Raw genomic sequence first — 27,029 nt, 5'->3', positions numbered from 1 at the left:
ATTTATTTTAGTTGGGGGCTAATTACTTTACAATATTGTAGTGGTTTTTGCCATACATTGACATGAATCAGCCATGGGTTTACATGTGGTCCCCATCCTGAACTCCCCTCCCACCTCCCTCTTTACCCCATCCCTCTGGGTCACCCCACTGCCCCAGCCCTGAGCATTTGTCCCATGCATCAAACATGGAATGGTGTTCTGCCTCACACATGACAACATACATGTTTCAATGCTATTCTCCCAGAACGTCCCACCCTCACCTTCTCCCTCAGAGTCCATAAGACTGTTCTATGCATCTGTGTCTCTTATTCTGTCTCGCATATAGGGTTATCGTTACCATCTTTCAAATTCCATATATATGCATTAGTATACTGTATTGGTGTTTTTCTTTCTGGCTTACTTCACTCTGTATAATGGGCTCCAGTTTCACCATCTCAATAGAACTGATTCAAATGTATTCTTTTTAATGGCTGAGTAATATTCCATTGTGTATATGTACCACAGCTTCCTTTTTGGTTTGTATTTTATAATTATATTTTAGTGCAATCAAACTTAATATTTTCCTTTTCATGGTGTACACCTTTTGTCCTGTTGAAGAAATCTTTCTCTGCCACAAGGTCACAAAAATATTCTCCTATATTTTTTCTAAAGTTTTGCCTTTTATGCATCAGCCCCCAAACCTTCTGGAATTGACTGTTGTATATAGAGAGCTTGAAGTAGAGTTACGATTTCTTTTTTTTTTCATATGGGTGATTATTTGTTGCAGCATTATTTATTAAATAGTGCAAGCTTGCCCCACTGTTTTGTAATGCCACTTCTATTATATACTAGGTGTTCTAGAACACTTTCAATAATAGTGTTGGTCTGAGTCTGAGATCTCTAGTCTATCCCACTAGTCAATTTGCTTAAATTGAATTGCATACCTTGGAGTTACATGCCTTCGTTGCCTCACCTTTAAACTGAGGATAGCAATATTTTGCCTTAACTCCCTCAGAAAGTTGCTGGGAAATCAGGTGGAATAATGCAAGTAAAGATGCTTTGATGGAAGGAAATTGTGGAATCAAAACATACTAGCCTCACTTAGTTAAACCCTTTATATTTATTGAAGTAGTAACTGGAGTTAAGGACAGACAAATGATCTGCCCATAAGGAAAGTATGATTATTATTCTCCTAGACTGTGCTTCCTAATGCTTCAGCACAAAGCAAAGAGCATTGTATCTGATCCTACTAAAAAATCAAGTCCAGCAGTTAATCTACTAGGAGTGTCTGCTGGATCCTGTTCATGTTTTCCCAAAAATGTGGTGTAATCTCTGAAGTTTGACATATTACTTCCGTAGAAGCCTGCATCTTACATCCAATTTCCAGGTTGAATGGTGCAAGTGTAATTTTGCATAGGCCACCTCTGATTTAGCAGCAGAGATTGATATAGATCACAGTCTATAACAACTATAATTGATATAGACTATAACAACTATAACAACTATAATTGATATAGATCACAGTCTATAACAACTGGCCTCTATCCAGTTGGTGCTTGTCACACAGCTATTATGTGCTAAAATATAAGGCACAGTTAGGTGATTTACATCTATGCTTTATAAAACAAGAACATCTATTTATAGAAACTGGCTCATCTGCAAACTGGCAGACACACCTGAACAAGAAAACAAAAGTTTGATTTAAACATTAAATGGCAATAAATATAATTAAAAACTTTCATTTTCATTGAGTTAGAAAAAAATAAATCAGTCAAAGATTGAACTGGGCAGATAGGGTAAAAACAGGGAATAATTTTAGGATATGATAATGTAAGGTTATAATGTGTTATTTTTCATTTTTATTGTGAGATGTATTATTCACACAAAAGAGATTAAACATACCTACAGTTTAAGGATTAATAATTTAAAAAAGCAACCACTCGTGTATCTACCATGCAGGTTAAAATATAGTACACCACCAATACCTTAGAAGCCCTTAGTATATTTTGTATAGCACCTCCTCACCCCCTGGGGTGACCATAATCCTGGATCTTATGTTACTTATTTCCTTGCTATTGTTTATAATTTTGACACCTGTGTATGCTTCTCTTAAAAATACATTGCTTAATTTTGCCTTGTTTTGAAATTTACATTATTCTTGTAATTTTCCTCTTCATTAGCACAAGAACCAAACTGACTAAGCCTTAGATACATCTTCAGTTCGGTTCAGTCACTCAGTCATGTCTGACTCTTTGCAACCCCATGAGCTTGTGCAAACTCATGTCCATCAAGTCGGTGATTCCATCCAACAATCTCATCCTCTGTCGTCCCCTTCTCCTCCCGCCTTCAATTTTTCCCAGCATCAGGGTCTTTTCCAATGAGACAGTTCTTCACATCAGGTAGCGAAAGTATTGGAGTTTCAGCTTCAGCATCAGACGTTCCAATGACTATTCAGGACTGATTTCTTTACGATTGACTGGTTGGATCTCCTTTCAGCCCAAAGGACTCTCAAGAGTCTTCTCCAACACCACAGGTCAAAAGCATCAATTCTTCAGCACTCAGCTTTCTTTACAGTCCAACTTTCACATCCATACATGACTACTGGAGAAACCATAGCTTTGACTAGGCAGATCTTTGTTGGCAAAGTAATGTCTGCTTTTTAATATGCTGTCTAGGTTGGTCATAGCTATTTTCCGAGGAGCAAGCATATTTTAACTTCATGGCTGCAGTCACCATTTTCAGTGTTTCTGTGGCCGAAAAAAATAAAGTCTCTCACTGTTTCCATTGTTTCTCCATCTATTTGCCATGAAGTGATGGGACTGGATGCCATGATCTTCATTTTCTGAATGTTGAGCTTTAAGCCAATTTTTTCACTCTCCTCTTTCACTTTCATCAAGAAGCTCTAGTTCCTCTTTGCTTTCTGCCATAAGGATGGTTTCATCTGCATATCTGAGGTTATTGATATTTCTCCCGGCAATCTTGATTCCAGCTTGTGCTTCATGCTTCATCCAGCCTGGCATTTCTCATGATGTATTCTGCATATAAGTGAAATAAGCAGGATGACAATATACATCTTTGATGTACTCCTTTCCTGATTTGGAACCAGTCTGTTGTTCCAGGTCCAGTTCTAACTGTTGCTTCTTGACCTGCATACAGATTTCTCAGGAGGCAGGTCAGGTGGTCTGGTATTCCCATCTCTTTAAGAATTTTCCACAGGTTGTGATCCACACAGTCAAAGGCTTTGGCATAGTCAATAAAACAAAAGTAGACGTTTTTCTGGAACTCTCTTGCTTTTTTGATGATCCAGTGGATGTTGGCAATTTGATCTCTGGTTCCTCTGCCTTTTCTAAATCCAGCTTGAACATCTGGAAGTTCACGGTTCACATACTGTTGAAGCCTAGCTTAGAGAATTTTGAGCATTACTTTGCTAGCATGTGAGATGAGTGCAATTGTGCAGTAGTTTGAAGATACATCTTAAACTTAAATAAATTCAACTGTATGATAGGAAAAGAAAAGAAGGAAAAATAAAGAACTAGCAGAAATAGAGAAAGAAGAATGATCATTTAAATAGTATTAGTTATTCTGTTTTCCATCTAGAGTTGTCAAATAAAATACAGGACACCAAGTGAAATTTGAATTTCAGACAAAAAACTAAATGTGTAATATAATTATTACATAGAAGATACTTACACTATTGGTTGTTTATCTAATATTCAAATTTAATGTGTCTTCTATTTGTTTTATTTGCTAATTCTGGAAACCTATCCCACATCTTTCAATGAGCCTACATCCAGAAGGAATGGGATATGGAAAATGTGACTCTCTCATTTCTTTTCAAATATTATTTGACTTCTATAGTGTGATGATTTCACAGCATTATGTGTAAATCCAGTGTTCAACTATAGGAATTATAATGTGCTCCAGTGCTGGAGGCAAGACTGGCTTGTGGGAAGATATATTGGTCTCTAATATGGTACCTTCCCAGGCTATTTTTGAAGGTAATTTTGATAATAGAAAATTGTATCAAGAAGTGCATTCAGCTACTAATAACAGAGACTTAATTATAGCATTTTAAAACAATAAAACAATAAATTACCACTCATATGAATATAGTCTAGAGATAGGACATACAAGGATGACATAATGGCCTTAAGTGTCATCAGGGACTCAGGCTCCTATCTATCTGCACTACCATCCTTAGTGCTGACTTGCATCTTTAAGGTTACTTCAAGGTCCAAAATGACTACTAGAGCTCCAGCTATTCCAGGCAGGAAATATGAGAGGTAGAGGACAATATGGGACTCACCAGCAGTCTGCCCAATCTTAAATAGCTTTCCTGAAAGTCCTTCCTAGTAAGGTCCACTTTAGGTCTCATTATCGGTTCCTAGTTGAAATGGAAGCTGAGAAATGTAATTTCTGATGAGCATATTACTATCCAGAAAAAAATCTGTCACTAAGGAGGAAGGGGAAAGTGGATGTTGAGTAGGTAATTCATAGTGTCAGTGATTTATTGCCTTATCTACTGAATTAAGAATCCAACTCTTGAGTGGCTTCCCTGGTGGGTAAGTCAGTAAAGAATCTCCCTGCAATGCAGGAGATGTGGGTTCGATCCCTGGGTCAGGAAGATCCCTTGAAAAAGAGAATAGTTACCCACTCCAGTATTCTTGCCTGGAGAATTGCATGGACAGACGAGCTTGGTGGGCTACAATCCATGGGGTTGCAAAGAGGCAGACATGACTGGGCAACTAACAAGCATAAAATATAAACCACTGTGATTATTTTCATGGGAAACTGTCTAAAATCTCATCCATTACTTTTTTTGATCATAAAGAATCAGTCAAATTATATTACCATGTTCAAAAAACAATTTATAAATCTGTCTATAAATTTAACATACATTTTAATCCAAATTACTACTACACTTCTATAAATAAGTAGCCTCTTCATTCAAATACTTTACAAGTAATACTCTATAATACTTATGTATTAATGGTTGGCACTAATGAATTCAGTCAGTCTTCCTAAAGAACACTTTAGCTTTATTGACAAATCTAACATTGATTTTTATACTAAGAATCCATGTTTAAAGGATCTTTCAAATAACCCAAGTGCAGGGAACATCCTGATATTTCCTAAACTCTTTGGAAGGCGATCAGAGATACACTATTGGGCCATGCTTCTGGCCTGACACAGGTGTGTGTTGGATGCTACATTTATTCCCTTTGATGCAGCAGCAACCTACCATGTACATTTCATGATTTTCCAGAATCCTTGTTTCTCCTTTGGGCCACCATTTGATCCTTTTACCTTCTCTCGAAAGGCGTAGGAGGATGCAGTATAAACAAAAGACAAACACATTTTTCTTTTAAGAAGTTACAGAAAGAGTCAAGTAAGGAATTTTAAATAATGAGATCAAATTTAATTTCAGGGCTATTTAAATATTCAACTTACTAGTGATTTCCTACATAATCAAGAGTTTGCCTGCATCCTAAGATGCTTCAGTCATGTCCAAGTCTGTGCGACGCTATGGACTGTAGCCTGCCAGGCTCCTCTGTCCATGGGATTCTCCAGGCAAGAATACTGGAGTGGGTTACCATGCCCTCCTCCAGGGAATCTTCCTGACACAGGGATCAAACCTGCATCTCTTATGTCTTCTGCATTGGCAGGTGGGTTCTTTACCACTAGCACCACCTGGGAAGCCCAATCAAGAGTTTATTCTATGGGAAAACCATACAGTGCTCCATAGGATACCTGCCGGCTCCCTAATCCTCAACTTTTCAAGTGTAAGGGCCAGTCCTGGGAACAGAAAGTGTCTTAGTTAGCTGGTTGCTATAACAAAATATGACTTTTCATTGTACCCTCATATAGTGGAGATCAGAGACTGGAAGGAAACTCTCTTGTGTTTCTTCTAATAAGGTCACTCACTAATCCCATGAGGGCTCCATGCACGTGACCTAATTATCTCCCAAAGGCCCCACTTCCAAAAAAAACCATCACACTGGAGGGTTAGGATTACAACATATGAATTTTGGGGGGACACAAACATTCAGTGCATAACGGAAGGGCTGCCATCACCTCTCCCATCAGCCTCCAAAACAAAGTCCAGGAATATAGTGGTAAGTTTCACTGAAGTTCAGTACCCAGCCCCCACTTCTGGACTCAGACTTACCAGCCATCATGGGTGGCTGCACACACTACGTGCTTGGACTACGCAGCTATATAACTCACTATTGTCAAAGGGAAAAAATTAAAATGACATTTCCTTTCATATATTTGTGTCTTTGATCATGGGATTCCTTCAGGCTCGAATATTCTACCTTGCATTTTCTTTATCAAATCTCAACTCATTTTTTCAAGGCCTGGTCAGTAGCTAACTCTTCTGTGAAGGCTTCCCTAGTGTCCTCAGGCAGAACTAGCTCAACTTTCCTCCATACTTTCAAGTCACTTTACTTAGCACTGACAAGTCTGCCTAGTATGCACTTCATTCTGCTTTGTATTAAACATACTGACATGTTTGTCTCTTTGACTAGACTGTAAACAATTTGTGGTCTAGGAGCAGATGTTAGTTCACCTTTGTTCATGACATGGAATCCCTCTCTCCCTATGGATTTTGGTTCAAAGTGGTCCTCATCCCATGATATTATTTGGGGGAAAGGTAAATAGTCATTCTTTTTTTATTCACCACTGATAAAGTATGCATTGTAATGAAGTCACGAAGTCCTCCCAAGACATAATTCACTATGAGCCAGTATTATATTTGCTGTGCTTAGTTGCTCAGTCGTGTCTGACTCTTTGTGACCCCATGGACTGTAGCACTCCAGGCTCTTCTGTTCATGGGGATTCTCCAGGCAAGAATACTAGAGTGGTTTGCCATGCCCTCCTCCAGGGGATCTTCCCAACCCAGGAATCAAACCAAGGTCTCCTGCGTTGTAGGCAGATTCTTTACCAGCTGAGCTACCATAGAAGCCCAGTATTATCTTTAACAAAAGACCTTCTTAAACTCCATTCCAAGAAATGTTTATATTGCAAGAGCAGCAAGCCCTTAAGATACACCCCTAAAAATCCAACCTGCAGAAAGTATTATCGAAAGTCTCCAGTTACTCTTTGGAAAACATGAACTAACAACCAATAAAATCTATGTGTATCTTTATTACCTATTTCTTGAAATCTGTTCTTCCTGTCTCCATAAAAGGAATTCTTTTTAATGTATGAGGCATAACCTTCCCCATCTTTACAGCCAGTTTTACAATCAATTTGTATCCATCAGTGGCTCAGTGGTAAAGAAACTTCTGCCAATGCAGGAGATGTGGGTTCTTTCCCTGGTTTGGAAAAATCCCCTGGAGAAGGAAATGGCAATACACTTTAGTATTCTTGCCTGGGAAATCCCATGAACCAAGGAGCCTGGTGGGCTACAGTTGGTGGGTCTCAGAGAGTCAGACACGACTAAGTGACTGAGCATGAGCCTGGTGAAGTTATATAAGTAGCCACATATTTCCAATACACAGTTGTTGGGAGGAGCACTATGCTGATCTGGCTGTTATTCTGGTCTCGTAGAATCCAAGGGAGGAACGATCTACTCAGTTATCAATTGGGTTTCTTTCTTTCATTGTTGCAGATACACCTGTGCAAATAGCAAACCTCTAAAATCAGCACTTTGGATCACAGTTTAGTCTACTATCTGGGCCCAGTTGGGACTCCAGGAACATACATTTCAAAATGAATATCAGAGTATTCACCCCTGCAGTCCTTTTGGCTGGACGGGGCAAGAGATTGGCCAAGGAGGTGCAATAATAAGAAAAATGCTCAGTCGTCTCTCTGCTTCTTCAGTCAGGCTCCCAGACAGAATTCTGAATCCCCAGAGTGATTCATACTCAATGACACTGTGTTCTGAGAACTTAAATGAGGTAGGGTAGAAAGGGCTTTGCAGATGGCACTAGTGGTAAAGAACTCGCCTGCCAATGCTGGAGACATAAGAGACATGGGTTCAATCCCTGGGTCGGGAAGATCCCCTGGAGGAGGGCATGGCAACTCACTCTAGTATTCTTGCCTGGAGAATCCCCATGGACAGAGGAGCCTGGTGGGCTATGGTCCATGGGATCACAAAGAGTCAGACACAACTGAAATGAGTTAGCATGCAGGCAGGGTAGAAAGATCAGGGGATTTCAGATATGCTAAATTTGAGCCTAATTCCTGAACTTGAGATAAATCAATTAAATTTCTTGAAATATATACCATTTTTTAATGTAAAATGGAGTTAATGCCTACCACATAGGATTGGGTAATGTACAACTGAGATGATATAGGGCTGAACACACAGGAAACATTCATTTAATAGTAGCTTTAATCTATGAGTTGTCAAAAAAAGCTGCAGGGTAACAGACAGTCTCTTCTACTGGGCATTTGGTATGTGTACAATATTTTTGGATTTTTGCATGTACTAACAGCTGACATTTTTTTCATAGTAACTGTGGAACTCTAAATAGGACCTATCAGGTTGACTTCCTCCCAAAAAGTCCCACAGTATTTTCTCATCCTCAGTCTGAAATCTGAAATTCCCTTTAGTTTCATTTATAGTTCATCTAAATTGCAAAGCCTCAAGGACAGCTCGATGTTTATGCAGTATTGTAAAAGGTCCCAAAAGCCGGTTTTGATAAAGAAAAGAAAAATTGATGAAGACACTAGGCCTAAGCAGATGGCTAACACCAAAGGGTAGGGATGGGTAAAGCCAGAAAAAGGTACGCTCTTAATATAATAAGCTTGGTGTATACATCAAGACTCTTGGAGAAAAATACTAATACTTAACTATTGAATACTATGTACCAGGCATTGTTCTAAGCCCTTTACATGGAATGTTTTATGTAATACTTGCAATAACCCTCTGAGGCTGCTACCTTATTCTTCTCGTTTTGCAGATGAAAATACTGAGGGTCTAAGAAATTAAGTGGGCTTCCCAGGTGGCTCAGTGGTAAAGAATCCACCTGCCAATGCAGAAGAAGTGGGAATGATCCCTGGGTTGTGAAGATACCCTGGAGAAGGGATGGCAACCCACTCCTGGATTCTTGCCTGGAAAAATCCCATGGACAGAGGAGTCTGGTAGGCTATAGTCCATGGGGTCACAAAGAGTCAGACATGACTGAGTGACTGAGCACTGAGCGTACAAGAAGCTGAGTAATTTTACAAGGTTACTTACCTGCAGAGCCAGGATTTGGATGCAGTCTGGCTAGATCTTGAGTTGATCTATTATCTATGATTTTAAGCATCATATATGACAGCAGCTGACATTTGGTAAATGTTGATGGTAAAATCTATGAGATGTAGTTCTACACACTTCACATGAATTATCTCATAATAATCCTCCAACAACCCTTGGGAGTGTCATTGTTAACTCCATTTGACAGAATAAAAGACTGTGATTCAGAGAGTTAAATTAGTTGCCCAAGGTCATGTAGCATACAAATGACAAATAAGCCAAGATTCCAACCAAGCACTTTGGTTTTGTGGCCTGCATTCTTTTGTTTTCATTCAAGTATAGTTGCTTTACAATATTAGCTTCAGGTGTACAACATAGTGATTCAATATTTTTATAGATTATAATCCATTTAAAGTTATTATAAAATATTGGTTGTATTCCCTGTGCTGTATATTACATTCTTGTATCTTATTTTATACCTAGTAGCTTATACCTCTTAACCTTCTATATCTTGCCCCTCGTCCCATCGCTGTCCCCACTGGTAACCACTTGTTTGTTCTCTATAGCTGTCAGTCTGTTTCTGTTTTGTTATATTCATTCATTTCTTTTATTATTTAGATTTGTGTCTTGCATGCTTAACAGGCTACATTATACTGCCTCTCCAGGTAAAACAGGTATTACTAACCCCATCTAACAGATGAGAAACAGGTGTCCTGTGTCTGAGGTCGCATAGCCCCTAAGCAGAAACAGATCCTAAAGCCAGGGTCTCAGAATCTTTGCCTTAACCAGGACATCTGACCACTTCCTGTAGAGACTATTCTACAGCTTGGGATTTACAGTTTGCAAGGCCTTTCACAGTTTTGCCTCTGTTACATAGGCAGCTCAAAGGCAGTTTCTCAGGCTTGGTTATTCAACAACAGCTTGGTGGATTAGTTGCTGTTCTTTTTTGGTGTTCTAAAGCTGAGAATTCCTAAAGGGTTGATCCAAGAAGATTATAAAGAATAGCCCTAGAATGTTCTTTCCTAACACTCTGCCTCTCCATCTTCAGGCCTTACAGGAAATACATTGGCAATTATCATAGGAAAACCAATCATTCGGACAGTACTACCTAACAAATTGCCTTGAAACTATTTTAGAAGTGACAGATGAGTGCTAGGCCCTGGAAGGCACATGTTCTTGCTTCCGTAATTGCTGCCTGACCAAAAAGCATAAGGCAAATAATATTGAGAATCTTATCTCCAAAGTGCACTACTTCTGATGGCAGAAGAAGCTGTACATGTACCTATTAAACAGGCCTACTGAAACCTTGTTTGCTCAATATTAATTAAGAGATGCTAATATAATCCAGCATCTGTGAACAAGGCAAAAGACATCTGTAGATTATCAGGACAAGTATTTCATAATTTTATCAACTTTTAATAGCTTAGGTAGCTCAAAGTACTTTTATAAACACTGAAATTCAACCATTTAATGCCTCTAGGATATGAGAAAAAGGTTAACGTTTAGGTCTTCCTATTTGGAATAAAAATATTGAGATGCAAAGCTATTAAACAAGACAAGTTTCCAGATTCTTCATTTGCTGCTACATCCTTAAGCTAATGGCTCTACATAGCAGTACTCATTCTAGGCAAAAATATAAGCATGATATTTGGTTTTGGGTCTTTCTGCATTTTCCTTTATCCACTCAGCAATCTTCATGTCCTTTCTGTGATTCTCTCTTCCCTCACTCAAATGGCCTAATGCTAAAAGATTTTTATTATAGTTTCTAAAGTGGACCAGAGCCATATTCCCCACTTGAAAAATTACCCAAGTCCCATTCCAATAGGACTTTCTACAAAGTGTAACTTATAAAAGCAACCAGATGACCTCAAAATTCCAGTTCTAGGAAAGTATGCGGCACAAACAAAAGTGCTAGTAGGTAAGACTAGATGTAGGAAGATAAAAGAGTGAGGTAAACAACTGTCCCAGTTTGCCCATTGCTGAGGAGTTTCCTGGGACATGGGACTTCAGTGCTAAACCCAGAAACGTTCCAGGCGAACTGAAACAAGTCGTTTACCCAAGGCATATTGTTTATAGTAAGCAAACAATTAAAAAAAAGAACAAATGTTCATCAGTAGAGTACTGGTTGAGTAAATTAAGGGATGTCATTTTGTAGAGTATTACCTAGCTATTGAAAAGAATGAGGCAAATCTCATGTATTGAATAGAAAATATTACTACAAAGAATTGTCAAATTCAAAATCAAAGTATACAATAAAATGTTCAGTATAATACCATTTTTGTTAAAGTTTTTTTTTTTAAAGGCAATGAAAGTAGAAAAGTGACATGATCAGATTTGCCTATTAGATCTAATCCTAAATGTGAAAATAACTTGGCATTTAAAAATCCAATTTTGTATTGGATAACACAGGGATGATCCACACATTTGGAAAGATCATTAGAGCAATTATTAATAGTTATTATTCCTCAGGCCTATGAATTTTGAAAAATGTATCCTAAATACATGAAAAAAAAGAGCAATCTAGAATAACTTGGGATTCCCTCGTGGATGAGTTGGTAAAGAATCTGCCTACAATGCAGGAGACCTGCATTCCGTTCCTGAGTCGGGAAGATCCCTTGGAGAAGGAAATGGCAATCCACTCCAGTATTCTTGCCTGAGAAATTCCACGGACAGAGGCACTTGGCAGGCTAGAGTCCATGAGGGTCACAAGACTTGGATACGACTGAGTGATGAAATCACCACCAGAATAACTTAGAATTACAGTGTCATACCAGAAAAGATGAATGTTCAAAAAAAATGAATAGAAAAACAGAAGAATAATGGAATGAAAGCAAACAGGCATTATTCTCAATTTTTAAGTTAAGTGGCCTAAAAAAAAAAAAGCCAAATGCAATTGCTAGTGATGGAAGTAGAGAGAAGGAGTAAAAACTTGTAAGATAATGCTTAGCTAGGAAATAAAAATGTTTAATAAATAAAGTTTAGAGCTGTTTGAGTTTCGTGGTAGTGCAGATCTTTGATATGAACAAATTCACTATATGACATATATGAAAATAAATAAAAGTGATTAGAAAACTGTTTTAGTGAGTAGATACAGTCACTGCAAAAATTGTGTTTTGTGAGTGAAATATGTTATAGAGGTATTCAAGACTTTGGGGAGTTGTCAGTGTCTCAGGACTTATTTCTTTTGTATGTCAAAGGTCATCCATATACAGAAAGAAATAAGAATAAAAATTAACTATAGTACATCAAATGGGTAATGATGATTCTTATTGATTAATATGAATACAAAATATTTTAACTTTTTCTTAATACTCTTCTGATTTCCAACTGTATCTACAAATGAAATGTAGTCCTTTTATAATCAGAAACAAGAAAACACTAGTTATTAACTTCTATGCATCACTGGGGGGCTTCCTTCATAGCTCAGTCAGTAAAGAATCTGTCTGCAATGCAGGAGACCAGGGTTCGATTCCTGGGTAGGGAAGATCCCCTGGAGAAGAAATGGCAACCCACTCCAGTATTCTTGCCTGGAGAATCCCATTGACAGAGGAGCCTGGCAGGCTATAGTCCATGGGGTCGCAAGAGTCAGACACGACCTAGTGACTAAATAACCATCCATCACTGGAAAAGGATTTCTATCATGTAGAAAAGGATTGTGTCAATGCAATGTTGGTGAGAGTGTAATGTAGAGGAACAAAACTTGCCAACCTAAAATGTCTCTTCAGGCTGTAGATTATTTCAAGCTGAAAACAAGCAGGGCCCAAAAGACTCAGGAAGAACCTTAGACCTTCCTCCTAACTGCCTAAAGAATGTAGAGAAAACCAATTCCAAGAAGTGAGATATTACTAATACCATAGATAACTACAGTAAAACTATGTGGGCTAGACAGGGAGGAACCTAGAAAAGTCTGTTCAAATTCCTCTCTGGGTCTCATTGTTTTTGCTCTTGTTGTTCAGTGGACTCTTTGTGACCATTGTTTCTGTGATGGAGTAGTCATCATAGTCAACAAAAGAGTCTGAAATGCAGTACTTGGATGCAATCTCAAAAATGACAGAATGATCTTTGCTCATTTCCAAGGCAAACCATTCAATATCACTGTAATCCAAATCTATGCCCCGACCAGTAATGCTGAAGAAGTTGCAGTTGAACGATTCTATGAAGACCTGCAAGACCTTTTAGAACTAACACCCAAAAAAGATGTCCTTTTCATTATAGGGGACTGGAAAGCAAAAGTAGGAAGTCAAGAAATACCTGGAGTAACAGGCAAATTTGGCCTTGGAATACTGAATGAAGCAGGGCAAACGCTAATAGAGTTTTGCCAAGAGAACACAATGGTCATTGTTTCTGTATGGCCCAGCACATATTTGTTTACCAAACCTTTATTTTTAATTTCCATGTCAATTGCCTTCCTCACCCTTGAAGTCCTAAACCACTACCCCCAACATCCTCTTGTTTTTAGCTAAAAATGGTATAAAGGTAAGGGTTTCAGCCTTTTTGGCAAGTTACTCAGTTCTCCTGGGTCTCTTCCATGTATACATGTTATTAAACTTTTGTTCAATTTTCTCCTGTTGATCTGTCTCATGTCAATTTCATTCCTAGACCAGCCAGAAGAACCTTGAAATGTAGAGGAATTTTTTTTTCCTTCTTGACAGAAAATAGGTGACCCCTTTTTGGAAGGCAATTAGCTGTATCAATAAAATGTTTTAGCTTGAAAATCTTTAATCCAGCAATTTCAGTTTTCTGTGTGGATATCTGTATACATAAGGACAATCATTGCAGTGTTATAATAGCAGAACTTTGGACAAACCAGTATTCATCAATGGGTTATTGGTTAAATAATGTAAGCTATGTATCGTTGGAAGGACTGATGCTGAAGCTGAAACTACTTTGGACACCTGATGCAGAGAGTCAACTCATTAGAAAAGACCCTGATGCTGGGAAGATTGAGGGCAAAAGAAGGGGGTGACAGAGAATGAGATAGTTGGAGTCCATCACCACTGATCACCAACTCAATGGACTTGAGTTTCAGCAAACTCTGGGAGATAGTGAAGGACAGAGAAGCCTGGTGTGCTTCAGTCCATGGGGTCACAAAGAGCCAGACACAACTTAGTGACTGAACAACAACAACATACTAAGGAATAAAGGGAAGACAATTAAAAGAACAAGTAAATAATGACATGGAAGGCTGTCCGTAGTATGTGGTTGAATGAAAACAAATTGCAGAACAGTGTATTTGTAACCTTATTCCTTATATATGTACATGTACACAAACATACACAAACATATTCTGATGAGCATAGAAAAAGTCTAGAGATATAGAAATGAAACTGTTCCATTAAAACAGTGGTTACTTCTGTAAAGGTGAGGAGAAGGGTGGAGAGAGACTTTCACTTTATATATTTATATATTGCAAAAGATTTTATTTTTTAGTCATAAACACATAAAATCTTGTTAAAAAAGAAGAGTTTTACCCTGAAAAAGAAATCATTACACATGCACATACAGAGACACACACACACACACACACACACACACACACAATCAGATAAACTCTTTCCCATTAAAGTGTTAGAAGTTGACTGGAACCATAAAATCTGACCTGAGGAGTCAGATACAATTTAGCTGAGGGTCTCCAGAGATGCAAAATCCTACCACCAAGGAATTAATGAATGAGTGAATGGCATTTTAGATTTGGCACAGGAGAAAAAAGAGGTGAATAGTTTTGGGTGAACTGAGGACAGAGGGTGTTCCTAGTGTTTTCACATTATATCACAACACATGAAAGACAACTAACATATTCTCTCAAAGGGTTTAGGGTATGCTGCTGCTGCTGCTAAGTCGCTTCAGTAAGTCGCTTCAGTCGTGTCTGACTCTGTGCGACCCCATAGATGGCAGCCCACCAGGCTCCGCCGTCCCTGGGATTCTCCAGGCAAGAACACTGGAGTGGGTTGCCATTTCCTTCTCCAGTGCATGAAAGGGAAACGTGAAAGTGAAGTTGCTCAGTCGTGTCCGACTCTTAGCGACCCCATGGACTGCAGCCTACCAGCCTCCTCCATCCATGGGATTTTCCAGGCAAGAGTACTGGAGTGGGGTGCCACTGCCTTCTCTGTTAGGGTATAATAGGTTATATTATATAACTTATCTTCAGGGCTAGTTCCAGGAAATCACTCTAAAGTCTTATGTACTGATTCTAGCCAAGTCTATAAAGGACTTCCAGGATGACCAGTAAAGTCTAATAACATGCCTAAATTTTCCATTGAATTGAACCTAAATATTTGGATAGCCCTATAACAACATGTTTTTCAATATGTACATTCTTCATGGAACATTATGCTGTGAGTTCCTATTAATTAAATTTAACCTAGACAACACTTATCAGCCCACCACCTTCACTCTCCGCTACCAAAGAAGAGAAAATAGAAAAGAAAAAAAGATGGCTTTAATTTGCTCAGACATCCTGGTTTTGTTGAAATGATTTTAAATCCTTTGTTTCTTAATCGATACTTTCCCCCTAGTAATTAAAGTATGGCAATAAATAAGGATGAAGCCTTTTATATTACTTGAAAATGACAGGGTCAGGCTCTCAGTCTCAAATTCATCAGCTTGAGATGGGAAGCAGCAGCATGACGGGGGAAACCCATCTGTCTTTATTAAGACTTGGCACCAATAGAGAAAAGCTCATTTAGTAAATGGCAGTTCCTATTCTGCAAAGCGACAGAAAATTTACTGCACTGTCAGCAGGAAAAAAATAATCCACTCAGAGAAAGTTGTTATATTCAGTTCAGTTGCTCAGTCATGTCCGACTCTTTGCAACCCCATGGACTGCAGCATGCCAGGCCTCCCTGTCCATCACCAACTCCCGGAGTCTACTCAAACTCATGTCCATTGAGTTGGTGATGCCATCCAACCATCTCATCCTCTGTCATCCCCTTATCCTCCTGCTTTCAATCTTTCCCAGCATCAGGGTCTTTTCCAATGAGACAGTTCTTCATATCAGGTGGCCAAAGTATTGGAGTTTCAGCTTCAGCATCAGTCCTTCCAATGAATATTCAGGACTGATTTCCTTTAGGATGGACTGGTTGGATCTCCTTGCAGTCCAAGGGACTCTCAAGAGTCTTCTCCAACACCACAGGTCAAAAGCATCAATTCTTCGGCGCTCAGCTATCTTTATAGTTCAACTCTCACATCCATACATGACTACTGGTAAAACCATAGCTTGACTAGACGGACGTTTCGTGGCAAAGTAATGTCTCTGCTTTTTAATATGCTGTCTAGATTGGTTGTAACTTTTCTTCCAAGGAGCAAGCGTCTTTTAACTTCATGGCTCCAGTCAACATCTGCAGTGATTTTGGAGACCGCAAAATAAAGTCTCTCACTGTTTTCATTGTTTCCCTATCTATTTGCCATGAGGTGATGGGAACAGATGCCATGATCTTAGTTTTCTGAATGTTGAGTTTTAAGCCAGCTTTTTCACTCTCCTCTTTCACTTTCATCAAGAAGCTCTTTAGTTCTTCTTCGCTTTCTGCCATAAGGGTGGTGTCATCTGCATATCTGAGGTTACTGATATTTCTCCCGGCAATCTTGATTCCAGCTTGTGCTTCACCCAGTCCAGCATTTCTCATGATGTACTCTGCATATAAGTTAAATAAGCAGGGTGACAATATACAGCCTTGACATATTCCTTGCCCGATTTGGAACCAGTCTGTTGTTATGTTAAGGAGATTTAAAGAGAAAGCACTTTAGTGATATTGCAGAGGATAAAAATTTCTACCTAGTAATACATAGTAAAGTAGAAAAAATGAGCAAATAAAAAGTTAGGTCATTGTTCATATTGCCTTTCCCTTCCCTAACCTCCTTACCTTCTAGACCTATTCCTACCGTTTCCATCATTTATGGCCAGAAATAAGCCCCAGATCTACCCAAAGCCCTCCCTAATTTCAATCCAAACTGATTTCATCTTCCTGCCATGAGATTTTTCTAATGGGTATAATTTCAGTTCAGTTCAGTTGCTCAGTCATGTCTGACTCTTTCCAACCCCATGAACTGCAGCACACCAGGTCTCTCTGTCCATCACCAACTCCCAGAGTCTACCCAAACCCATGTCCATCGAGTCGGTGATGCCATCCAACCATCTCATCCTCTGTCATCCTCTTCTCCTCCCGCCCCCAATCCTACCCAACATTAGGGACTTTTCCAGTGAGTCAACCCTTCACATGAGGTGGCCAAAGTATTGGAGTTTCAGCTTCAACATCAGACCTTCCAATGAACACCCAGGATTGATCTCTTTTAGGATGGATTGACTGGATCTCCTTGCAGTCCAAGGGACTCTCAAGAGTCTTCTCCAACACCACAGTTCAAAAGCATCAATTCTGCGGCGCTCAGCTTTCTTTATAGTCCAACTCTCACATCCATACATGGCCACTGGAAAAACCATAGCCTTGACTAGACGGACTTTTGGTGGCAAAGTAATGTCTCTGCTTTTAAATATGCTATCTAGGTTGGCCATAACCTTCCTTCCAAGGAGTAAGCGTCTTTTAATTTCATGGCTGCAGTCACCATTAGCAGTGATTCTGGAGCCCCCAAAAATAAAGTCTGACACTGTTTCCACTGTTTCCCCATCTATTTCCCATGAAGTGATGGGACCAGATGCCATGATCTTAGTTTTCTGAACGTTGAGCTTTAAGCCAACTTTTTCACTCTCCTCTTTCACCTTCACCAAGAGGCTCTTTAGTTCTTCTTCACTTTCTGCCATAAGGGTGGTGTCATCTGCATATCTGAGGTTATTGATATTTCTCCCGGCAATCTTGATTCCAGCTTGTGTTTCTTCCAGCCCAGCGTTTCTCATGATGTACTCTGCATATAAGTTAAATAAGCAGGGTGACAATATACAGCCTTGACGTACTCCTTTTCCTATGTGGAACCAGTCTGTTGTTCCATGTCCAGTTCTAACTGTTGCTTCCTGACCTGCATACAGGTTTCTCAAGAGACAGGTCACATGGTCTGGTATTCCCATCTCTTTCAGAATTTTCCACAGTTTATTGTGATCCACACAGTCAAAGGCTTTGGCATAGTCAATAAAGCAAAAGTAGACGTTTTTCTGGAACTCTCTTGCTTTTTCGATGATCCAGCGGATATTGGCAATTTGATCTCTGGTTCCTCTGCCTTTTCTAAAACCAGCTTGAACATCTGGAAGTTCACGGTTCACGTATTGCTGAAGCCTGGCTTAGAGAATTTTGAGCATTACTTTACTAGCATATGAGATGAGTGCAATTGTGCGGTAGTTTGAGCATTCTTTGGCATTGCCTTTCTTTGGGAATGGAACGAAAACTGACCTTTTCCAGTCCTGTGGCCACTGCTGAGTTTTCCAGATTTGCTGGCATATTGAGTGCAGCACTTTCACAGCATCACCCTTGAGGATTTGAAATAGCTCAGCTGGAATTCCATCACCTCCACTAGCTTTGTTCGTAGTGATGCTTTCTAAGGCCCACTTGACTTCACATTCCAGGATGTCTGGCTCTAGGTGAGTGATCACACCATCGTGATTATCTGGGTCGTGAAGATCTTTTTTGTACAGTTCTTCTGTGTATTCTTGCCACCTCTTCTTAATATCTTCTGCTTCTGTTAGGTCCATACCATTTCTGTCCTTTATCGAGCCTATCTTTGCATGAAATGTTCCTTTGGTATCTCTAATTTTCTTGAAGAGATCTCTAGTCTTTCCCAATCTGCTGTTTTCCTCTATTTCTTTGCAGTGATCGCTGAGGAAAGCTTTCTTATCTCTCCTTGCTATTCTTTGGAACTCTGCATTCAGATGGGAATATCTTTCCTTTTCTCCTTTGCTTTTCGCTTCTCTTCTCTTCCCAGCTATCTGTAAGCCCTCCTCAGACAGCCATTTTGCTTTTTTGCATTTCTTTTCCACGGGGATTTTCTTGATCCCTGTCTCCTGTACAATGTCATGAACCTCTGTCCATAGTTCTCATCAGGCACTCTGTCTATCAGGTCTAGTCCCTTAGGCACTCTGTCTATCAGGTCTAGTCCCTTAAATCTATTTCTCACTTCCACTGTATACTCATAAGGGATTTGATCTAGGTCATACCTGAATGAACTAGTGGTTTTCCCTACTTTCTTCAATTTAAGTCTGAATTTGGCAATAAGCAGTTCATGATCTGAGCCACAGTCTGCTCCTGGTCTTGTTTTTGCTGACTGTATAGAGCTTCTCCATGTTTGGCTGCAAAGAATATAATCAATCTTATTTCGGTGTTGACCATCTGGTGATGTCCACGTGTAGAGTCTTCTCTTGTGTTGTTGGAATAGGGTGTTTGCTATTACCAGTGTGTTTTTGTGGCAAAACTCCATTAGCATTTGCCCTGCTTCATTCTGTACTCCAAGACCAAACTTGCCTGTTATGCCATGTGTTTCTTGACTTCCTACTTGTGCATTCCAGTCCCCTATAATGAAAAGGACATCTTTTTTGGGTGTTAGTTCTAGAAGGTCTTGTAGGTCTTCATAGCACCGTTCAACTTCTACTATGTATTTTCATCCTCTAATTATTCAAGTACTGTTTTGCTCTGCCTAACTAGGTTTCAAGTTCCTTGTGAAATGTTTAAGACACTGTATCACTTGGCAGGGTGCTAGGCAAATAATGAGTGTTCAACAAATGGTTGATAATGAAATTTTTTCTGCTCTAAATCTCATTATCCATGAAGACCATCTTCATTGGACAGGAAACTGAAAAAAAACACCCAATAGCTCAATTTCTTAAATAATTCAAAAGTATTTTTCAAAGTAATACACACCCAAGGTTAAAACATAATAGAACACAGGAGGGCTTACAGTGCAAAGCAACAAACATCTGTTCCACCACACCACATCTCATATTTATGTCACCCCCAGGACAGCCCCCTCTACTTGTTTAGCTGTTTCCTCTTGTAGTTACCTCCTATAATTCTAAAAGATACATGCACCCCAATGTTCACTGCAGCACTGCTCACAGCCAAGTTATGGAAGCAACCTAAATGTCCATTGACAGAGGAATGAATAAAGAAGATGTAATATATATTTACAATGGAATATTACTCAGCCATAAAAAGAATGAATTAATGCCATTTGCAGGAACATGGATGGACCTAGAGATTATCATAAGTGAAATAAGCCAGACAGAGAAAAACAAGTATCATATAATATTGCTTATATATGAAATCTAAAAAAAAGAAAGATACAAATGAATGTATATACAGAACAGAAATAGACCCACAGACATAGAAAACAGACTTATGGTTACCAAAGGGGAAAGGGGTGGGGGCAGGATAATATTAGGAGGTTAACATATACACACTACTATATATAAAGTAGATAACCAATAAGGACCTACTGTATAGCACAGGGAACTAAACTCAGTATTTTGTACTAACCTATATGGGAAAAGAGGATTCCCTCATAGCTCTGTTGGTAAAGAATCTGTCTGCAGTGCAGGGGACCCTGGTTCGATTTCTGGGTCAGGAAGATCCCCTGGAGAAGGAAATGGTAACCCACACCAGTATTCTTGCCTGGAGAATCCCATGGACAGAGGAGCCTGGCAGGCTACAGTCCATGGAGTCACAAGAGTTGGACACAACTTGGTGACTAAACAACCAACCATATGGGAAAAGAATCTGAAAAAGAATATACCTACATAACTGAATCACTGTGCTATACACCTGAAAGTAACATGACATTGTAAATCAACTATACTTTAATTCAAATAAAGAAAACAAAGGTCAATATCATTCTCATTTCTTTGTAGGTTACTATTTTTCTCTCTGGAAACTTTGAGGGTATCTTCATACTTTTTACTCTGATATTTCATAAGAATATACTCTGAAAATTTCTTTGATAATTCTCTCTACTTTGTTCTCTCTTGAATTACTATTAGTCAAATGTTGAATCTCCCTAATTTTCCTTCTGCATATAATGTTTTTTTCTATCTCATTTTCCTTCTTTTAGTCTTTCTGTGCTTTCTTTTATATTTCCTCAACTCTTCCAACTTCCCTTGAATTACATCTCAATAATCATATTTTTTACTTTGACCTCTTATTATTTATTTCAGATATCCTATTCCTGTTATATAAATGCAACGTTTTCTTGAATCTCTCTGAGTATACTAGTTAGAGTGTTTTGCCTCTCTTCTCTTTTTTTCCTCTCTCAAGAGCCCTTGATTTTTTTTTTTCTATCTGTACATCATTCTTTCATGTTGAAAGTTTTCCTTAAATATTTGGTGATCATTGATTCTTTTGTTCACATGGAAGAATGAGACAGTAAAGAAAAGTGTTTGGGAACTTCATATACATGAATAGGGAGCTAGTCATTTTGTTGTTGGATTTTCTAAATGCAAAAAAAATGTGAAGGCTTTTTCTCTTAGACCTCTCAATCTCTTTAAAGAATAACACATCAGTTTTTGGAGGTCATGGAGGATATTTCTGACTACAAGGTATTCTGTCTACCAGACTGGGGGGGGGGCAGGTAATGGAGGAATCTATAAAAATGACTTATAAAAAAAATCTATAATAATTTATCCCTTCCCCCACTCTTCTTATGCCTTACATCTCACTCATTCTCTTTCTTTAAATGTAGCATTTATGCAGAGAAGGGTGACTTTCTCCTTCACTGTATCACCCCTCTGCAAGTATTGTCAACTGTAGCTTCTTCTATACTACTTTGTTAGTTCCTACATCTCCATCTGCTTTCCAGCTTTTATCCAAGTTTCATCCACTAATGGCTCCTTTTCCATTCTCTTCATCATCATGAATTTATATCTTTTGCATTCTTTTGCTATCTTGAGATGAATAGGTAATATATGTATGTAATCAATCTGTTGTCTTTAAATTATTGAATTGCATAAACCTGTTTTTTGTTTTGTTCCTTTTTGGCCATGCCGCACAGCTTGCGGGATCTTATTTCCCCACCTAGGGATTGAACCTGGACCCTTGGCAGTGAAAGTGCCAAGTTCTGACCACTGGGCCACCAGGGAATTCCCTATAAACCTGTTTTGATTTAAGTTTGAGCTCTTCCTTTGCTATTTACTTCATTTCTTCTGGAAGTATCATACATATTGCTGTGATGACGTTCAGCTGATTTAGTAATAAAAGCCCATTTTATAGGATACTGAAACATTAGAACAGTGAACTTCAATATAGTCCCTTCTTAAGCAGAATTTTATTTTTCAGCTTTGTTAAGATGTGAATAACATATACCTTTCATGTATCACAGGCTTGAATTGGTGAAGGGGCTTGAGTAACTCAAAGAAGCTATGCCAGGCAGGGCCACCCATGATGTGCCAAGGGGTCATAGTGAAGAGTTCTGAGGAGGCTTTACAAATAACTGATGAAAGAAGAGAAGTGAAAGGCAAGGGAGAAAAGTAAAGATATACCCAACTGAATGCAGAGTTCCAAAGAATAGCAATGAGATATAAGAAGGCCTTCTTAAGTGAACAATGCAAAGACAGAGAGGAAATTAATAAAATGGGTAAGACTAGAGATCTCTTCAAGAAAACTGGAGCTATCAAGGGAATATTTCATCTAAGGATGGGTACAATAAAGGACAGAAATGTTAAGGACCAAACAGAAGCAGAAGAGATTAAGAAGTTTCAAGAATACACAGAGGAACTATACAAAAAAGGTCTTAATGACTTGGATAACCACGATGGTGTGGTCACTCACATAGAGCCAGATATCCTGGAAAGTGAGGTCAAGTGGGTCTTAGGAAGCATTATTAAGGACAAAGCTAGTGGAGGTGATGGAATTCCAGTAGAGCTATTTCAAATCCTAAAAGATGATGCTGTTAAAGTGCTGCACTCAATATGTCAGCAAATTTGGAAAACTCAGCAGTGGCCACAGGAGGAAAAGGTCAGTTTTCATTCCAATCCTAAAGAAGGGCAATGCCAAAGAATGTTCAAACTACTGTACAATTGTGCTCATTTCACATGATAGAAAGTAATGGTCAAAATCCTTCAAGCTTGTCTTCAACAGTGTGTGAACCAAGAACTTCTATACGTACACGCTGGATTTCGAAGAGGCAGAGGAACCAGAGACCAAATTGCCAACATTTGTTGGATCTTGGAGGAAGTAAGGGAATTTCAGAAAAACATCTATTTCTGGTTCATTGACAATGCTAAAGCCTTTATGTGAGTCACAACAAACTGTGGAAAATTCTTAAAGAGATGGGAGTACCAAACCCCTTACCTGTCTCCTGAGAAAATTGTATGTGGGTCAAGAAATAACAGTTAGAACTGGACATGGAAACACTGGTTCAAAATTGGGAAAGGAGTACGACAAGGCTGTATATTGCCACCCTGCTTATTTAACTTATATGCGGAGTACATCATGGGAAAAGCCGGACTGGATGAATCACAAGAAGAAATCAAGATTTCTGGGAGAAATATTGACAAGCTCAGATATGCAGATGATACCACTCTCATGGCTTGAAGTGAAGAGGAACTAAGGAGCCTCTTGATGAAAGTGAAAAAGGAGAGTGAAAAAGCTGGCTTAGCAGTCAGACAAGCGTGGAGACACTTCTGATGTCAAGATCGCAATGGCTGGCCAAGGAGAACTCCAAGTTCAGTTCAAACTTGTTTTGGCTTGTGATGGTGTTATTGGAAAAACCACATTCGTGAAACATCATCTGACTGGTGAATTAGAGAAGTATGTAGCTACCTTGGGTGTTGAGGTTCATCCTCTTGTGTTCCATAACAGAGAACCAATTAAGTTCAATGTATGGGATACAGCCGGTCAGGAGAAATTTGGTGGACTGAGAGATGGCTATTATATACAAGCTCAGTGTGCCATTATAATGTTTGATGTAACATGGAGAGTTACTTACAAGAATGTGCCTAACTGGCATAAAGATCTGGTATGAGTGTGTGAGAACATCCTGATTGTGTTGTGTGGGAACAAAGTGGATATTAAGGACAGAAAGGTTAAGGCAAAGTCAATTGTCTTCCACCAAAAGAAGACTCTTCAGTACTATGACATTTCTGCCAAAAGTAACTACAACTTTGAAAAGCCTTTCCTCTGGCTTACTAGAAAACTGATCGGAGACCCTAACCTGGAGTTTGTCACCATGCCTGCTCTTGCCCTGCCAAGGTTGTCACGGACCCAGCCTTGGCAGCACAGTACGAGCATGATTTAGAGGTTGCTCAGACAACTGCTCTCCCGGATGAAGATGATGACCTGTGAGAAAGTGAAGCTGGGGCCCAGCGTCAGCAGTCCAGTTTTATAGGCAACCGTCCTGTGATGTCAGTGGTGCAGTGTGTTTGCTACTTTATTATACAGCTAAACAGAACATGTGCTTGATCTTTGGATGCTGAAGGAGATGGATGGGCTTTGGAGTGAATGTGGCAGTTTAAAAAAATACCTTCATTTTTTGGACCTGCATATTTAGGTGTTTTGGAACACAGTTGTTTCCTCCTTGAGTTTCAAATATAAGACTGCTATAGTCACATGACAACACTGAGAGGTGGAATCTTGTTTGTTATTGTCATTCCCATTCCTTTTCGTTTAGAATCAGAATAAAGTTGTATTTCAAATATCTAAAAAAACAACAAAAAAAAAAACTGGCTTAAAACTCAACATTCAAAACATTAAGATCATAATATCCAGTCGCATCTCTTCATGTCAAATAGATGGGGAAAAAGTGGACACAGGGACAGATTTTCTTTTCTTGGGCTTTTCTTGGACTGCAAGAAGATCAAAACACTCAATCCTAAAGGAAATCAACCCTGAATGTTCATTGGAAGGACTGATGCTGATGCTCCAATACTTTGGCCACAATGCAAAGAGCCTACTAATTGGAAAAAAACCCTGATGCTGGTAAAGATTGAGGGCAGGGGAAGGGGGGCAACAGAGGATGAGATAGTTAGACAGCAGCACCATTTGCGCAAACTCCAGGAGATAATGGAGGGCAGGGAAGCCCAGTGTGCTACAGTCCATGAGGTTGCAAAGAGTTAGACACGATTTAGCGACTGAACAACAACAACAAACTGATATATAACATGTGAAGTTTAAGGTGTACAATGTGAAATACATGTGTGTGTGTATTAGTCTCTCGGTTGTGTCTGACTCTTTGTGACTCCATGGACTGTAGCCTGCCAGGCTCTTCTGTCCATGGAATTCTCCAGGCAAGAATACAGGAGCAGGTAGCAATTTTCTTCTCCAGGGGATCTTCCAGAAATAGAACCCAGGTCTCCTGCATTGTAGGCAGATTCTTTACCATCTGAGCCACCAGGGAAGCTCCAATATATATATATATATATATACATATATATATATATATATGTACGTATGTATAAGCACCAATATATCATTCAAAAAACAAAGATCATGACATCTGGTCCTATCACTTCATGGCAAATAGATGGGGGAAAACTTGAAACAGTCTCAGATTTCATTTTCTTGGGCTCCAAAATCAATGCAGATGGTGACTGCTGCCATGAAATTAAAAGACGCTTGCTCCTTGGAAGCAAAGCTATGACAAACCTAGACAGTGTGCTAAAAAGCAGAGACATTACTTTGCCAACAAAGGTCTGTATAGTTAAAGCTTTGGTTTTTCCAGTAGTCATGTATGGCTGTGGGAGCTGGACCCTAAAGAAGGCTGAGTGCTGAAGAACTGGTGCTTTCAAACTGTAGTTTTGGAGAAGGCACTTGAGAATCCCTTGGACTGCAAGGAGATCAAACTAGTCAATCCTAAAGGAAATCAACCCTGAATATTCATTGGAAGGACTGGTGCTGAAGCTGAGGCTCCAAAACTTTGGCCATGATGCAAGGAGCCAACTCATTGGAAAAGATCCTGACTCTGGGAAAGATTGAGGGCAAGTGGAGGAGTCAACTGAGGATGAGATGGTTGGATGGCATCACTGACTCCAAGGACATGAGTTTGAGCAAACTCAGGGAAATAGTGAATACAGGGAAGCCTGGAGTGCTGTAGTTCATGGGGTCACAAAGAGTTGGACATGACTTAGCAACTGAACAACAACAGCCATATGTTTATAAATAAATATATATGTATTTCATATATATATATATGTTTAAGGTGTGCCATGAGAATATGATGTGAAATATACATGCATGGCAGACTTTAAGGTGAGCATTTCCAGCAGGTAGCTACTACATGGCTAACCTAGCTTTCCAAACCATGCTGCTGCTGCTGCTGCTGCTAAGTTGCTTCAGTCATGTCTGACTCTGTTCCACCTCATAGATGGCAGCCCACCAGGCTCCACCATCCCTGGGATTCTCCAGGCAAGAACACTGGAGTGGGTTGCCATTTCCTTCTCCAACGCATGAAAGTGAAAAGTGAAAGTGAAGTTGCTCAGTCATGTCTGACTCAGCGACCCCAAACCATGGGGAAAATAAAAATCCACCAAATAATCAATTGAAAACATTGACAGATTTAATCTGTACTGAGTAAACTCATTTGACCAAGGTCATCAATATGAGTGGTGAAGATAGGAGCAGAACTTGGACCAATCACCATATGTAGTCCAAGTCAGAGAGTACTATTATCTCATTATAAATCTATAACAAGAAGGTAAGAAATTACATTATCATAGTGCTACAGCTTAGCTACTGAGGCTACTGAGGCTGGGGTGGGGGGATCCTACTTGTAAAAAAAGAAATAAGCAACCTCTGAATTTGAGTAGTGTGAGCTAGGTTTTACTGGGTTAAAGGGTTATTTTTAAAAGGGAGAATTAGAATTCTAATCATGACAATCCAACATTATTGATTCACTTTCTTATTTTTAAGGTCTTGCAAGCCCTTCTAGAACTTTGACATTTTTACCCCCAGGGGAATCAGAAGTAAGCAAGAAAGAGCTGCTGATTTGCAGAAAGTAAGAA

General features: G+C 39.2%; 1 pseudogene; it reads left to right on the top strand.

The window, feature by feature from the left end:
- Window positions 1-23,731: 23,731 nt before the first annotated feature.
- Window positions 23,732-24,375, top strand: LOC145535879 (GTP-binding nuclear protein Ran-like; annotated as a pseudogene).
- Window positions 24,376-27,029: the final 2,654 nt, after the last annotated feature.

Source organism: Giraffa tippelskirchi, chromosome X (assembly GCF_054371585.1).
Source record: "Giraffa tippelskirchi isolate mGirTip1 chromosome X, T2T-mGirTip1v1.2.pri, whole genome shotgun sequence".
Classification (NCBI taxonomy): Eukaryota; Metazoa; Chordata; class Mammalia; order Artiodactyla; family Giraffidae; genus Giraffa; species Giraffa tippelskirchi.
Note: the sequence above shows the minus strand (reverse complement) of the source record. Positions and strands in the feature narration are given on the sequence as shown.